The following is an 18145-nucleotide window of genomic DNA, read 5'->3' as shown; positions in this document are numbered from 1 at the left end:
GATATGAAAACAGGGAGCAGAGGGGAAGGGAGAGAGGACAGCGGCATGCTGGAGGAGGAAGATGAGGAGGAGGATGGAGGGAGTCAAGAGGAAGAGAGAGAAAGAGAGAGAGGGAGGACAGGCAGAGGGGAGTTATTCCTTGACATTCTGTTGTGCATGTGACTGTTTCGCCTCCCACCCTCCCCCACATCACCCCTCCATCACCCTACACACACACACACACACATACACAAACACTTGTTTTTGTCACTTAGGAGGACAATAAATTGTCTTTCACTCATTTCTGACCTTAAAGGCTGATGGCTGACATTTTTTTTTCATGTCAACAAATCCCAACCAACCAAGTATTTCATGATACACCAAAATGAAATCCAATATTTACACTAATGGACTCAGTTAATCTGATTAAAATCTGCTTTACGCAGGTTGCTCTACTTCATTTGCTACAAATATGCAACAGAAGCAGCAGCAAATTAGGTTATTTGAACTGAATTAATTAAGTTACACCCACTGCTTCAGAAAGGTTTTCTTGCTTTTAATATTCTGCCAGAGTTGTGTGAATTAGGCTGATTGACAAAAAAATTGTTTGAAACCACCCACAGTATGAAGAGTGGATGCCGTATAAGTGACGACACCCACAGGTTTCTGAAGAGCCGTTGTGACGCTGAGTGTGGTGGCTTTGGCAGCCTCAGTGTTGGTGGTCCTGCCTCTTATGCCTCATGGTTAATTGAAAGACGTGAATAATGGGCGGACTAAGCCATCTGTAATGGCACCCACCTGCCAATCAAAACGGCCATGCTGTTTATTATGCATAACTTTAAGTCTTAATATAATTTGAACAGGTGAGTTAAATAGAAATTCAGACTCAGTACAGTTGTTATGAACAGGGAAATTAGCTACAGAGACCAAAACTGTTTTTTGTACCAAGCTGTAAACATGTTTATTTCTGCTGTGAAGTTTTAACATAGAAGCTTATGGAGACTGACTCGTTCTGTAGCCAGCCTCGAGTGGACGTTTGAGGAACTGCAGTTCTGCATTGTCTTGATTTGACAGTCATTGAAGTTGTTGCTTGTTTAAAATCCATAAATTAACCATTTTCCTCAATTTTATGGAGAGTCGAGATGAGCTAGATCTATTACTTGGTAAACAACAGTGGGAGGGAGGGACTGTGCCCAGCTTCCTGAAGTCTTCCAGTATTGGTACCATCATGTTTACAGACCAAAACCAATGCTCACCGGTCATATTGAACAAGCTAATAGCCCGAGAGGCTGCAAAAAGGTGCTGAGTGAATAAACTGTTGTTACTGCACTAAATAGTTCCAGCCCATAGCTTCCTTTACAGCCCTTTGGGTAATGGACCAGATGTGGCTTTGAACATTTAACAGAGGGTTTAAGCAGCACTATCTAATACTGATGTTCTTCTCCAGCAGTAAGGTAGACTCAACTCTCAAATGTGTCTTTATGCTAAACTAAGATAATTACCTCCTGGTCCTCGCTGCATATGAATAAATGAATAATGCACAGACATGAGAGTGGTATCAACCCAAAATGTTGAAATATTCTTTAATCATGTCACATTACTTTAACACTAATGATCACCAAGCCTTCACCCTAACATTTTGAAATGGTTTACCTTGTGTGGACCTGCTTTGTGTCCCCGAAATGAGAGTCTGAGTTTGTGTTAATTTCAAGGTTTAAAAAAAAAATATGGCATTTAATTAAATCTCTCCATCTTTCTGTCTGTGTTAATTCCAAACTAATACAGTGTGTCTAAATCTTTGTCTCTATCTCAAACACACACACACACACACACACACACACACACACACACACAGACACACAGTCTCTTCAGTCTCAGTTCCTCCATATAATTAAGCTAATGGTTCTTGAGTCAGTGATAGACAAGGGGAAACATGCTATTTCCCCTTTGGGTCTATTGAAGGGACAAAATTGGTGTTCTCTCTGTGTCTCTGACTGTTTTTATCTGACTTGTCCCTCTCTCTGTTTTCTTTCAGTGTCGAGTCCACACTCTGTAAAACTGTCCGTCTATCCAAAAAAAAAAAAAAAAAAAAGAGGAGTCAGGGAGCTGTCACACAGCACAGGCTGTTGAAGAGACTTACTGGTTGCTGTTTTTGTGTGTTATCTTCAAAAATTGTCTGATGTCTTTGTTCGGTGGTGTTCTTCATGTCTCTCTTCTTTCTTATCTCATGCCCCCCTCTCCAGAGCTCTCACTCTCTCTCTCTCTCTGCCACACAATACACACACACACACACACACACACACACACACACACACACACACCCTCATGTATGTTCTGTTTCCATTAAATTGATGCCATGGCACAGGCATGCATGGATGCATTAACACAGCAGTATAACTAACACAAGCCTCCAGAGACAGATGACTCCCACTTCTTCATACAAACAGCTCATGCCACACAGATTTACGCAATCACACACACACACACACACAAACACACACACACAGTGCAATTTAAAGCCACCACTCCGCCAACTCTGTCAAAAGACCCTTCAATCCCTATTTCACCTTTCTGGGCTTTTTTCCTATTCCCTCCCTCTTCCCCTCTCCTCCTCCTCTTTGCCATATCTCTGCTCTCCTGCCTCCTGTTTATGAGAACTGAAAATCTCCTCATTATAAATGCATAGTCGTTACGTGCTCTCTCCACACCAATTATGTCGGGGACGGGTGCTAGTGCTTCAGTGAAAACAGCTGACCACAACACAATGGTCCACAATGGCACTGACAAGAACAAATGACATCAGCAAATGACCAGTCGGCCTGGTTGCACACAGATGACAAACACTGACAGCAATGGTCTCTCTCTAAGCAGTTATAAAATGGATGTCACACATGCAATTTATGCATTCGGTTAAATATAAATGCAGTATATGCAATGTTATTATGTTTCCTTATATGATTATAGCCAATTTCACGCAGATTTCATATGAACTGCATTCCTTTGGCAAGATGAACAGGTTTACAAAGACAAAAATACATTAATACACTAAGAAGACAACAACAAAAACAGCATGTTGAAGATTGGGAGCCAGGCAGATCAACAGGGTGCAAAGTAACTACAATATACACTATTTCGAGGGGTGTAGGGGGCTCATTATTTAGAACATGTGCATTTCTTATAAAAGTAGCACAGGGCTTTTATTTTGACAGGCAGCTAAGGCAGTTTGCAACCTCAAAAGCAATGGTGGCAAACTGACATAAAACAGAAAGAAGAAGAAGCAGCGACGCATGGTTGATAACTATGGAGGAGCCAGAGGGGAAAAGGAGGAGGAGGTCTAATATTAGGACTCAAGAGAAAATCCTACCTTTGTGTGTTGACTCAGTTATCTACAGAAGAATACAGAATGCCTGACAGCCTTACTACATTATATTTCATTATTTTCTGACACCCTTTACCTTAAATTATAATATTTCCACCTTAAATGTGCAGAAAAGGTACAAATCGGTGCAAACAAATATACCAGAATGCAGGAAATTAACCGTTTGTGACCCCCAACTTAATATGTTAAAATTGACTTTTCTCCTTAAATAAATCTTGCACGTATTAGCCAAACTACATTACCAAGCCAAAGCACAAAAACCGACCAGAATCAGACTTTTTGACATCTGAAGATATTTATACCTTAGAGTGTGTAATTTTGGAGGAAAAACATCATAAAAAATTCACAAGAAAAATATAAAAAACAGTTTGGCTAGCTGGGGAGAATGCTTTACCAGCCTGCAGCTACTGAAATTGAAAAATCATCTTAGTAATTGAGTTTATTTATCGCATAAATAAGGAGGTGGCCAAATGTTGTCATAATGGAGAAAGAAAAGGAACACCACACAAGATAGTCCTGCTAAACATTAACTGACTAACCTCAACTAACAACTGTCATCTGTTGATGATTTTACATAGTTAAGCTACATTTAAATCACATATTTAAGTGTTATTAATTAAATATTACTTTATTAGCTCAGTTTATCATGGATAAGAAAACTGAAGAAGAAACGAGAATATCACATTTTTAGATGCTACATTTTCCCTGTGCTTTTTAGATCGTCCTCTAATTGTAAAAACACACCGAGCACAAGCAAGCAGTATAAAAGAAATCAGAGAACTCCAAGGTCCTCTTTTCTTTAAAGCTCAGCAAGCTCTGTGCAAGGTCATCATGTACCGATGGGAATGAAAAGGACTCAAGCTTCCAACTGCACTCTACTACACCACTTTTTCAATATATATCACTCATTGAGATGAGCTACCCCTGATGCAATGCATGACTCACCGGCCCATAAACATGTGAAATAGAAATCTTAGCACGCCTTTATGTTAGAAATGAAAGCAACATTGAAGAAAGATATACAGCAGCTGTAGTGACACTGGGAACGCAGGGGAACATGGAGTGACAGATAGAAGACAAAAGTGCATCCAAAGAACAAATATTAAAGTTGTATATGAGGGAGAAGGAAGTCTGAAAAAGGAGGACAAGAACATGTGGATTAAAATCTTGACTCTAGTGTTTGTGTTGTGTTCATTTTCAAAATTAAAAACTCATTTAACCAAACACTTCACTCAAATGTTATCACTTGAGAGAATCTAGTCAGTCTGTAAGAAGCTGAGGGGTACGCAGCAGTGAATTTATAATTTCATCCTGGCTACCTGAGGAACTGTTTATTTCATCGAATCATTAGATAATTCATAAAGATACAGAGTAAGAAAACGCTCAAGGCAAAAACACGGACATGTTTTTATGATATTGCTTCATAAGTCCAGTCAAGACAGACAGTGTGAAACAATAAATGGAAACAGTAGATTTTATTAGCCTGAAGCATGTGCTTTTTTTTAACTGAACATCAAAATGAGCTTTGTATTATATTACCACATATAGAATGTGACTTTACTCACTGCAAATCATCCTGGATGTTGTCCCAGTTACCTTCTCTATTTTTCGAACTCATGTGGAGCTTCATGTCCGGAGACACGACAGTCTCTGACTAAAGGAGACATTATTAGATGTCCACTCATGCAAGTACATATTGCAATTGCTTCCAATGAAAGGACAGCAACAAATGTAATATATAACTTTTTCAGTTATTTTTATTTATTTATTTATTTCCTCAAGGAAAACATGTTGCCCGGCGATAAGCAGACACGCGGCGAAGAGATGTTTGTCAGCGGAGTCATTCAGCGAGTGGCCTTGGTTGCCATATGGAGACGAGCAGCTGGAACAGTCATGGAGGGCAGGGAGAAGTTTACATGAGTGCATGACCGACTGTGACATGTGCAGATGAGTGTGCAGCAGCTTATGAACCCTGCAGCCTATAATGTTTACATCCACACTACAGGCATGTTTGCGCTTAGATGTGCACACGCTAAAGGGATGTGAGTGTGTAGTATGTTTACGTATGCAGTGTGTAAGTGTATTGTATGTCTTAATACACCTTCCATAAGCAAACACATTTTTAGCACTTATTAGATAAAGTGTTATATTACCAAAATCAATATCACGGAGGTCCCTAATACAAACCCACAGGCTGTGACAGATAACATAATCTTCACAGGCTGTTTCAGCTTGTTAATTTTTTTATTGAACTGAATGAGGAAATTACTGAGGAGAGGCAGCTATTAAAGATTATTGTCATTGCCCCCGCCTTAGTGGGCAGTAATAGCATCTCACCTTCCCCCAAATGACTGAAGTTCAAACTATTACATAGTCACCTAGTATAACTGTCTGTTTAAAACACATTGAAACACTGATTTTAGAAAGAAAAGGTTTGTTTGTTGTTTTGTACTCTGATTTATCAGTATTGTCCAACCTGAAACTCGAGAACCACCAAGAGGTCACAACAGAAACCTGAGGATGATTCTACATCTGTTGTGTGTGAATCTTTCAGTTTTTAAAAGGGAATAAAACATTTTTGGACACGACATCTATATCTGTCCGTCCTGGGACCATTTTTTCCAGGTTAAAGGTCGAGTGTGTGAGATTTAGGGTGGTCTAGAGTATTCACAGAATATGGCAGAAATGTGAAAATAAAATAAAAATTGTTCTTTTATAGCTACAGACAATGCAAGGCCTCTTTCTACTGAATCCACCATGTTGAACTGCCATGTTATTACAGTTGACCAAAAGGGCCAAACCAAACACTAGCATTAGATAGGGCTTTTTTCATGCATGTTTGAGTGAGTGGAAGGGTTTACAATCCACAACTACACCGCTAGATGCCACTAAATCCGACACCTTAAAGATTTCCCTTATACAAATAGAGGATATAAAGATAGGCCGTGTCCTATCATGTACAGATTGTGAAAGCAAATCTGTGATTTGTAATACTGAGCTATATAAATATTTCACTTAAGCTTCAAGCCTCTGGGTTGGTGTTTCCCATGGTAGAGGTTGACTCACTGGTCTCTTCTTGGGTGAGCTGGGGGGACAATGACAGTATGTAGGGCAGTCTACAGGCTACTGCACTGCATCACGTTGACTCCAACGTGCCATATAGACTTCACTCCATACTAGAAAAGGGTTTGGTTTTCTTTCCATCATAAATGCACCATGACTTTGTGCATGTTGGTGCCCTTTTTATTTTACTTTGAGTCAATCACTGACTGACATTGGCAAGGGTGACATTGAATATAAATTCATTAGTATATAATAAAATAGGAAGCATATTTTTGTTACCCTTTAATCTAAGAGTCCTGGAGTCTTTTATATCAAGTCCACCATGTTTCTACAGTAGCCCAGAACAGACAAACTAAACACTGGCTCTACTTTGGGCCTCTTGTGTTTTTTGTGCGTTTCACGGCTAGAAAGAAAAGGGGAGGGGGATACAAGGAGGTTGTAATCTGCAACTATACAGCATGATGCTACTAATTCCTACACACTAGTCCTTCACTGTTAAGCGACTCGTGGTCAGCGCCTTCGGTGCCTATTAGCATCAATTCAAAACAGATAGTGTTCAGTACAAGTGGCAACCTCCGGTGCTGGGAAATGAAGCCAATGCAGAAGTGCTAAAAACTGTAATTCCTTGAGTGGCCGATTGACATAGGCTGCAGAAGTGAGTCAGTCTCAATAAGTCCCCATATTAAAATGTCAAACTTCACAACGGAAATAAACATGTTTACAGCCTGGTACAAAAAATGGTTTTGGCCTCTATGTCTAATTTCCCTGTTTATGACAACTGTACTGAGGGTGAATTTTTTGTTTTTTAAACTCACCCGTTCAAATTATATTAAGGCTTAAAGTTATGCATAATTAACAGTGTGGCCGCTTGATTGACAACAGATGGCTTATTTGAGCACCCAGCTATCATTCGGCCGGGCTTAGGTTAGGCCTTAGCTGGGAGGCAGGAGAAGCAGTACATCCAACATGGCATATTTTCAGCTTCAAAACGGTGCTTTGGAAACCTACGGGTGACGTCACTCAGGCTCTGTCCATTCTTTATTACTGTCATTGGTTTGCTATCAACTGCCATTACAACATTTAACGTTTGGAAGGACTCACCATGCCGTTTATTTTGTGTTCTCAGAGAGGTTGTTATTTTATTTCAGCACCTGTTGAGTCATGCAGTGCTCATATTCGTCCTGCTTTACAGAGAGGAGGGAGTCTAACTATTTTTTTTCCATGGTTCATTCGTGGTGATATTTTTTTCTCTCTAACAATCCTTTATTTTATGAATTCAAGATTTTAAAATATTAAGTGAGGATCATTAAATATTTATCACACAACTCAGATATATTAAACCTGTATAAAGAAGTAGTTTTAATTTTAATGGGACACAGCTGTAGAGTGATGAAGCGCAAATGCATTTAATTGTTAAAATGTTTTATTTTTAAAAATGCTCTTCAATCATTAATATACATTTAAAAATATATATAAAGTATAACCATGTTGGTAGCTGATTACATCCTAAGCACAGATGTTTTATTCCAAATGGCCTCGAGCTGCAGTCGTGAAGGCGTCAGTGCTCTGTTTAAAATGTCATTTAGCCCCTGCAGTTATAATAAAACACTATAAAATGAAGATTAACAGTATCATTATCATGTATTTCACATATCAGTCATGATATTCATATATTCTGGAGGTTTTTCAAGTCCTGCTTCGTTTAAATCTCACACAGTTTTGCATACATTCGCATACAAAATGCAAGCTGACAAGCTGTCATGTCAGCAATGTCTAAATCTGAGCTAAAGTGTAAAGTGCTGAAATGTTCCCTGAAAAACGGGAGCATGGCATTGACTTGCCCCCCCCCCCCCCCCCCCCTCCATTCAAAAGTGCATATATCCAGCCTCAGGTGATGTGCAGCCAGCCACATTCACAACTGAATTCTATTAAAAGTACATTGATATGCAAAAATGCTTGAAAGGGCATTTGAAAATGAAGATTTCTTTTTTTAGGCTAATGTTGGTTTGCAGTCTTCATGATGTCATTGTACGATAGGAGCGATTGGCTATAAAAGAAAAAAACAGTTTTATTGAATATTTTATATAAAAAGTGGCTGTCTGCCACGGCCGAACAGCCTCTCAAACTGTGACAGTCTTCAAGCTGTATCATTTCAAACGACACTGGAAACGATTCAAAACTTGAAGTGCTCGTGGCCGAGCACAGCTTTTTATAAACTTTTCATTAACCACATGTATGCTAATTGCGTTTTTATCTGGAAAGTAAAACAATATTCATGTCTGGGTTTATTTGTATGACTGAAGATAACGGAGGAGGATTTAAACAGCTTTCAGTTTGAAGCTATAATCAGAAGGTGATCAGATGAGATGAATATGGAAATATCAGACACGTGCTAATTTTAAACGCAGGCAGGCAGACTCTAGAGTAACAGGCGAGGAAGCTAATTATGTAAAACATGATTAATAAACATCAACAAAATGTTTGCATGAGATGATCTGCTTTTCCTAATCATTTGTCTGCTTTATTATATGACATATGCTCAGGGCTGTAACCAGCACCGCTGTTGAAGTGTTTGAAAGTGCAGAGTTAATGAATTATGAATATGAATAACAGAAAGAAACAGACGGAGGAAGGAAAGGAAAGTGTGAATATTGAGGGACTGGAAGAAGAAGAGATGGGCTGTCAATAACCGTTTCAGAAACCGAGAGTCGTTTCAGGGAATTTAAATTGTCTTTTTTATCTCTGGAAAAAGACTGCATGTACGAATAAGAGAGGCCCTCACCAGAAAACAGATCATCTAGGGAATGAATCACTGGGAAGACTGTTGAAGTTATTCCGGCTCTGTTGAGATATTGATTTTACGTATCAGGGACAGGGACACCTCCTTCACTCTCACAATGCTTTTAAAAATCTTCTTCATACATTAATATGAATATTCTAATAAAGCCGTCTGAAAATTATATTCCTCACCGACAAGATTTGCAGCCCGTCCGTTCACACCTTTCCTTACAAATTGCACAATCAGCTTTCCTTTGCATCTACACCTCACCCTCATCTATTATTAACCATCTGTTGGATGAACAATTGAGAGTCTAATTTTAGGGTGAGAAAATAGGACGTCTGAAGTGAGAGTAAGATAAAACAAAACACCATCTACTCTTAATTTTCCAGTCCGAGCAGTAATGGCTTTTTTTTTTTTAAAAAACAACTGAATTAGGTCTGTCAGATGAAAACTAAGTGATGCCTGGAACATTACCTTCAAGAGTGACCTTTCATTATACAGTAGTGCACTTGTTTGCTTTCAAAGCAGCTCCCAAATGTCTGAGTCAGACTGACATAAAGAGCAGTGCTCTTATAAATTAGGATTAATGTCACAATAAGTTGGAGGACCTGACAAAACAAATAAATGTTCTTTGATGGCTAAAAAAAAATCTGAGGAAAATGATTTACTTTCGGGCAGAGAGATGAGAAGATTGATATCACTCCCACATAAGCGGCAACCTCCATGGCTGTGAACGATGCCAACGTGCAAGTGCCCAAAGTTGAGGCTGGCTGCAGAACGAGTCAGTCTCCATAAGCTCCCATATTTAAATGCTTAACTTCACAGCAGAAATAAACATGTTTACAGCCTGGTACAAAAAACTGTTTTGGTCTCTATAGCTAATTTCCAGTTCATGACAACTGTACTGAGGTTGAATTTTTATAGAACTTCACATGTGACTCTTCAGAAACCTGTGGGTGACGTCACGGATATGACGTTCATGTTTTTATAGTCTTACATATCAGCTACAGCCAGCAGACGTTTATCTTAACTTAGCATCAAATCCTCCTTCCAGCATCAGTAAAGCTCACTAATTAAGACCTTATATCTCGTGTTTTTGATCTGTACCAAACAACACAGTGAAAACACTAAAATTCATCATTTTACAGGGGTTATGTGCCGGACTGTTTCCTGGCTGGGACTGATAACATCCTGGAGTATCAGCTGAGTGCCTGGCAATGACTCGGAGCCAGGAAATATTGAACACACAACCCCCCACAGAGAATTGAAGTGAAACCAGAACTTCTGGGGTTTGTTCCAGAAGAAAGAAAATCTCATTCAAAATTGATATCATAGATATTTGTAACTGTGCTTAATGCCTATCTATATATCTATAACTGACTGTCTATATTTAGTATATGTTTTAAACTCTATAATATTGTAGTTTAGTCAATATTTCTTTCTTTTAGTGGCCTCTAAATATAATAAGCCTTAGGCTATCATTAGTAAAGAATCCCAGTGTGACAGAGGAGGCGAGTGCAGGAGCACTGGCAGCTCATGAGACCTTGTTTCCCCATGTATCCTGTCTCTATGCTAAGCTAAACTAACTGTCTCCTGGCTGTAGCTTCATCTCCAGCAGACAAATATAACAGCAGTATCAATATCCTCACGTAACTCTGTGCAATTCCCAAAACGCCAAACTTTTGCTTTAAAGTGTATCACCAATGAAATCAACCTGCAATCGCAGCAGCAGCACGGAAATTGAATATGCCCAAAGATTTACTGGGCAGACACCTGGTGATCTATTTTCTCATAATCACTACTGTGAAACTGCAAGTTTACAGTTTATTGCTTAAAAGCTGCAGGGGAAATAGGGCACTGGTGACACATACACACACACACATACTCACGTCATACACGCAAACACACACACACACCAGTTCCTTTTACCCCATACACACACAAATTGATGCACGCGCACATGCATGCACACACTGACACCCCCATAAACAGTGTTAAATCTCCACCATGTACATCACCAATTGTAATCCACCAGCCAGTTGCTAGGCAACACTGGAACTTGTAATAGCACTTGGGTATCATGGCCCGTCTTGGGTGGGGTGGGGGGGGGTGAGGGTGTGGATGGGGGGTGCCGGGTGAAGAGGCTGTGAGGGTTTTATTTATTTATTTATTTATTTTTGAGAGGGAGCCTCTGGGGGGAAGCAGAATGACGCTGGTAGCTCCAAGTTGTACTCTGATGGACACTTGTTCACTCCTCCTCTGACCACCCAACCATCTCTTTAACTGACATGGGACCCAACAGTAAACAGTAATGCCATTACTGACAAGAGCCGCTTTACAGGAGGGGTTATGATGCTAGATGAGGGACAGGACAACAGGGAGAGATGATAAGATGTCTGCTCCATTTCTTTGTCCAGTATGCTCTGACAGTAGTAGGGGTAGGAGTAGGAAAGAAAGTGCAGAGATCACTAAATATCACAATGTTTTTAACCATATTAGGGCTGGTATTTTATTATTTTATATAATACTTTAAACATTTTTCAAATATAAAAAATAAAAAACAGAAATATAACAGCAAAAAAAGAAACACCATCAACACTGGCACTCATTTCGTAGACTGCACTGTGATGTCTTCAAATTTCTTCAAATATAGAAAAAAGCTGGAAAAAGTGGATGTTTGGGAATTAAAAAAATGATTCATCAATGATCATTTTTTACTTTAAACAAAGATAAATTGATGTTTTAATACCTGGGAAGACCTGGAGAAAAAGTAAATGGACTGAGAATCTTACCCAGTGAGGAGAAAGGAGTTAGATTTAGTTGCAACGCTGCATCTCACATCCTCCTTCCAGGCAGTCGAGGCTGCCAACACGTCACCCCACCGCCCTTGTGATATACTCCCCCACCACCATCTCTCATCACTAAGAGGCAACCTGGGAGCAAGTTTGTCAGGGTCGGTCAAGCTTACTGTACCTTCTTCCTGTCATCAAGCAGAACTAAACTAACCACCCCATTGGAGAAGCAGTGCTGCACACTGAAGCTCAACCATGCCGAAGGGGGCAATTTAAAAAACATTATAATCACATGAGGAGAAATGTCTCTGGCTTGATAATTAGCAGTGGCGAGATATCTTTGATGCTGTTTGGTTTGGCTGCAGTGCAACAGCATAATGGGCTTCTTCATTATCCTGTTTCCAGCTGACTCTGGAATACTTTCAAGAGTCAGGAAATACATGCATTTATAATTCAAGCAGCTTTTAGTGAAACTGTGTTTTCTCCAGGTGTAAGTGTGAAAGCTGACACTAAACAGCCCTGCTGATTTCAGGCACAACAAAAACTAATCTAATGCATAGAAGTTGCAAGATGTTTCATATTTTAGGAAACATTGTGTGTGTTCTTGACAAGAATTAGATAAAACCTATTTCATGTCTGTCCATCACAAATTGACAGCTACTTTGTTTACAAAGGCTGAAATGAAAAATCGGCAGGTTGTGCAGGTTTTATGGGAAGTTATGTGTTGTACTATTTCTTGCAGCGGGGCCATCAATTCATCTCACAATGACGAACTGACTTCCAAGGTTTACTTTAATCGGGCACATAACAACCTGGAAAAGCTACAATGTGTTGGTTGTACACTTATGTTATTGCACAGACTGAAAAAAAGACATAATGTGTTGATTTTTGAGCTTTATAGGTGCTTGTAGGTATATTTTCTTTACTCTTTGACAGAGCTGGCTGTTATGTCCGTTATGCTTAGATAACCAGCTGCTGGCTGTAGCCAAGGAAAGAAAATTTCCCAAAAATATTGAACTATTTCTTTAATTCAGGGTGTTAGCAGGTAATCAATATGGCTCGGAGCAACCTGGAGTGAGATTTTCAGTCAGTAGCCAAGAGCCTCAGTGTGAGATCTATTTGAAATTAATGATGCAGTCATACGTGTTCTCATCTTCTCTGAAGCACTCATACTCAACCGCACATAGTGAGGCACTGCCACACTCCTCCACCCATCCAGGCATATCTGCACATGGACCATTTGTTTCACCACTTACACCAATGTGTCTCTCTCGGGCTCTACACGCCATCTGCCTTTATAGCCTTAGACAACTCATGTGACAAATAGCCTCCAGGCCACCTCTCTCCTGATACCTCAGCTCCCTCCACAATCTGCACTTTCCCTTTGATGATAATCATCTGGTAGCGAAGACTGACCGTGCGCATCAGCCATTGGGAATCACAGTCTGGCATCAGGATCCACCAGCTGCCAGCGTCAATCATCTAGTCTGTTTCAAAGCCACTGTTTGTGTGCTGTAGGGAAACCATGCCACCCTGTGGAGGGAAGATCCTGGAGCCATGTAATACCAGCCATGGATACAAAACTTGATTTTAATGTAATGCAATGCTTTATTGATCCCTGGAGGAGAATTCTCTTTTCACTTTTCTCCCTCCACCTTTAGGTCAGAGCACTGGGTCAGATACAAAGCAGCCGTGTCTCGCTCGAGAGCATGTTAGCGGGATGGATGCCTGCCGACATTACAACTTGGAGTTGTGTCCTCTGGTGGAACGATGGTCTTAATTCTCACATTGCCAAACTGCTGCACAAACTGCTCCGGTTAAGTTTAAATTTCTGTGTCACGCAAAGATCACATGTGGATCCCAGGGGACTATAAAACAGATGTCGTGGATGCAACCTGCACCATGTATGTGAAATCAGAGATGTAGTTTTCAGATATATATGTAATTATGGGCTAAATACAAAAATGAGGCACATGAGTGGGTTTAATCTTCCACAACATTCATATGTGAGAGCCTCTGTATGTAGACCTTGACCAGGCCAAATTTCGGTCGAAAGAAGAAATTTGGCCTTGCATAGGTGTGATTGTGATCTAATCTGCAGGCTATCTAATCTGTAATCGCTGGCACAGGGAAAGGGCCTATTGAACTCTGGATTCAATGGTAATTAATAACCCTCCATGCAGGCTGTCCTGCCTGTGGGTGAATCATTACATGACGATTGAATGAACTTGTTTAATCAGTGTTTTCAATTCTAGTTTTCAATTTAGATTCATGGAAGAATCGCTACAGAGAATCCGGTCGATTTGAAAAATAAAACTTCTGATCCTTAAAACAGCTAAAAGAGAAACAATTCAACTACGTAGCATATTTACATATTTAGAAGCACATAAACCAGGGAAGACAAAATCTGAGTCTGGCAGGCTCCTGGTAGGGGTTAAAGTCGCATGGAGAGTGGACCAAAACAGTGTCTGGTGGGGCAAAGATAATACAATGAATAATAAGTGAACAAACAAATTTGAAAATGAGTAAACAAGCAAATATTCATTGTCTAGCCAATTTAACAATTAACAATCACACACACAACACAAAAGCAGTTGTTTACCTTAGCTTTAGTTTTTGTATATATTAAACCAAATGTGATACACTGTGTTAATTAGTAAGCTTTTGAGGTGCTAACAGGTGGATTTTGTTACCTTTGGACAGCGAGCTAGCTGTTTGCCCCAATTGCCAATTTCTTTTATGTTAAACTATTCCTGTAAAGTAGACTTCAGTATTTTAACAAACGTAGCAAACGTTACTAATAACTCATAGTCCATATTGAATAAATCTATCATACCAACCCTAAAAATCCATAACCTAATAACAAAGTGTCAGATATGTCAGAACAAATTAAATCTGTATCAAATGATGTCCAAACAATCCAAACAAGTTTGTCATAACAAATCATTTATCTTGCTGTAGAAATCAATCTTCTAATTGTTCCCAGCATTGTCAACGTTGTTTTCATTGTTGTTGTTATTGTTTTCTTCATTAATCAACTCATTGACCATAGCTAAAACAATCTCCTCCAAATCATGACGTAAGAAAAATTCCAACCAGACAGGGAGTCCAGCTTGACGCTCATTGGGCACTGCTTGATCCCCTCTTGAGTTAAAATACAGGAGAATGTATGGGCCTGCAAGATCAGTGAGAGAATTCAGTTAACATTATCATTCAGTTTAATTAAGTTGTAAATCAGCCCAGTAAATGTAAATCAGTGAGATCTGGATTTAAGCAACCTCACATGAGAGGAAGTGATGTTAAGATAAGATTGACTTTGATGATCCTACTCAGGGGAAATTCACTCAAATCTCAGTAGCTCATATACAAAAGGTTGATAAGAAAGAAATATAGAGAAAAAAAAGTCATGCTGAAGAAAGTCATGAAGTCATGCTGCTGTTAAAGAGTCTGACAGCTGTTGGACTGATGGACACATGGTAGAGTTCCTTCTTACATGGAGTGAGTAGCTATTTAAGGCCTCCACAGTTTCATAACATCTGTAAAGTAGAACGTCCCGGTGCTGGTGTTCTCTATATCAGCACTTATGGATTGACCCTCGTCCAAATCAAATTACTTAATCAGAACTAACCAATGATGAACCAAGGAAGTACTTACGATTTCTACCGACATGCACTCCATCTCCTCTTTCGTCCATTTTGTCTAAACAGATCAAAGAAATCAAGAGTTATTGTACAATATCACAATATTGTAACATTCAACCTCAAAAATTTACATTTCAATTCTGAAAGTGACTGTTTTTAATTGATTACAATAAAATGTACAGTGTATTCATGTCAGATCTCACAATCTTGGGAGAGCACACGCACACATTTCTGTAACACTGTATTTATTGTACTTATCCAGACCTTAAAGAAAAAAACTCTTTGACTCTGAAATGTAATGGTTGACATTGATAATATGGCTTTTCGTGCCCAAACGGGAAGCGTTGATGTTGTTCCACTATAATGTCATTGTGTGAACAGATATTTGTCCCCACAATGTCTCTCGTGTTTTCACACAAGCTTCACACATTTGTGCCAAAAACAGTCTCAATCGTTCCTTGCGAACAAGAACAAATATGATTTAAACAAAAACCTTTTTGTCTTTTTAGCCACACCGGTTAAATAGGTTAACGTTATATCAAGGTTGGCTGTAAATCTCAGCAGAATAATAAAGAGTGAACAATCTTTGAACATCTCATTAAGTGTCATTAAGAGTAGAAAATTGTGTGGCTAATTAAGTAGACAACATGTAAAGTTACTACTTACATTATACACATTATAGAATAGATTGATACTACACTGCCTGTACGTAGGTATTTCACACAAGGCTACAGACACCAATTGCTCTACTTTGCCTCTGATTGGCTTCCTATGTGTCCTATGTGAAATAGGTAAAGTGCAGCGCCAGATAAATGAACCTTTTTCTAAAGCTAAAATTGCATTTTAGAGTTGCCAGTCCAAGGCACACCTGTCCAATAACCACACTGTTTAATCAGCATCTTGATATGCCAAACATGTCAGGTTGATGGATTATCTTGGCAAAGGAGAAATACTCACTAACACAATTTTGAATACATTTGAGAGAAATAAACCATTTGTGCGCACAGAAGAAGTCTGCAGTCTTAGATTTTTTTACTTTGGGAAAGAATGGGAGTGTATGTTCAGGGTTGTAGACTTACCTTACAGAGAATTATTGTAATGTGTTGTAATATGAGACCTGATCTGTGCTAATCCGTCCATTAAAAATTAATCCACAATTCTGTGACACATACTGTAGCTCTAGAACTTTTGTTATGGAACTTCATTTAAAAAACAATTCAAATGTTTTTATTTAACACCAACGATGCATCAGTCCTAACCAGTATTTCAAATCTAGCTAAAGGTTCATTCCTCTTTGCATGACAAGTGCCCTCACAATGACATTTTTAAACCCAAAATGAACATCCTCTGTTGGATAAAATCATCATCAGATTCATGTTGAACTTGGACTGAAAAGTGTATTGATCTCACCTGGGTGTAGAGATGACAACAGCGGGAAGCAGAGGAGGGACTCGACTCAGGCTGCGATCTGCTTTGGATTATCCAGTTACACAGTGTTCAGAGTTCAACATCTGGTCAGAATAACAACAGAGAGAAAGAGAGTTGAGAGAATGAAAATGAGAAATGAAAAAAAAATAGCTTACTATACACATTTCAGATGAAGATGTGGAAGATACCATAAATTCACCAACACACAGACATGGAGGAAATTCTACTGAAAAAATCTGAAAGTACGCAGTTACACAGACATCAAAAATGATGCCAAAATGCTGGGAGAGTTGTTTGGTACTTTAGCTCTATAATTTCTCTGAAAAAAGTGTAATGGGACGTGACAAATATTTGGTTAAAATAGTGTTAGCACCAAGTAAAAAAGCTTTTACAAGGAACTGGGTGGAGGTTGCACCAACAACAACAAAGGACTAATGGCTAATAATCGCTGAAGAAATCTTCTTAACGGAAAAAGTGACACATCTAAAGGCTACAAGAGGCACAACTGGAAACAAAGTGAGGAAAATAGATATTATACAAGACTCAAAATGGTGACATTAGAATGGAGCTGTATGGCAAATATAACCTGAGGCCTGGTGATGCTGATCATACCAATGTTTCAGAGAATGAACACTGGACTCCATGAAGTTCATCAAACGGCCAATTGAAGCTGGCTACAGACTGAGTCATCTCCATAAGCCCCCATATTAAAGTGCTTCACAGCAGAATTAAACATGTTTATGGGATGGTACAAAAAACTGCTTTGGTCTCTATAGATAATTCATTCATTCATGACAACTGTACCGAGTCTGAATTTCTATATAACTCTCCTGTTCGGGTTATATTAAGGTTTAAAGTTATACATAATTACCAGCGTGCCCTCTTTAATTGACTATGGTTGCCATAACAGGTGGTTTGTTTAAGCAACCGCCCTAGATGATCCACATCTTTGTCCATTTTTAGATTATCTTAGCAGAGCCAAGACCAAACATATGGGATGTCACAATGCACCGTCTATATTTTATACTATGTATGGTATAGGCTGATATATCTCGTCCTATTGGATGGATTGCCATGAAAT

General features: G+C 39.1%; 1 long non-coding RNA gene across 1 annotated transcript; it reads right to left on the bottom strand.

Annotated features, from left to right (window-relative positions):
• Positions 1–14324: 14324 nt before the first annotated feature.
• Positions 14325–17568, bottom strand: LOC109141108 (uncharacterized). Its single transcript, XR_002042660.2, has 4 exons — positions 17253–17568; positions 17047–17147; positions 15650–15694; positions 14325–15170 (listed from the first exon to the last, which is right to left on the bottom strand). It is a non-coding gene; the product is annotated as an uncharacterized LOC109141108 (long non-coding RNA).
• Positions 17569–18145: the final 577 nt, after the last annotated feature.

This window comes from Larimichthys crocea, chromosome XVI, assembly GCF_000972845.2.
Source record: "Larimichthys crocea isolate SSNF chromosome XVI, L_crocea_2.0, whole genome shotgun sequence".
NCBI lineage: Eukaryota > Metazoa > Chordata > Actinopteri > Sciaenidae > Larimichthys > Larimichthys crocea.
This window is presented reverse-complemented; position numbering and strand designations above follow the sequence as displayed.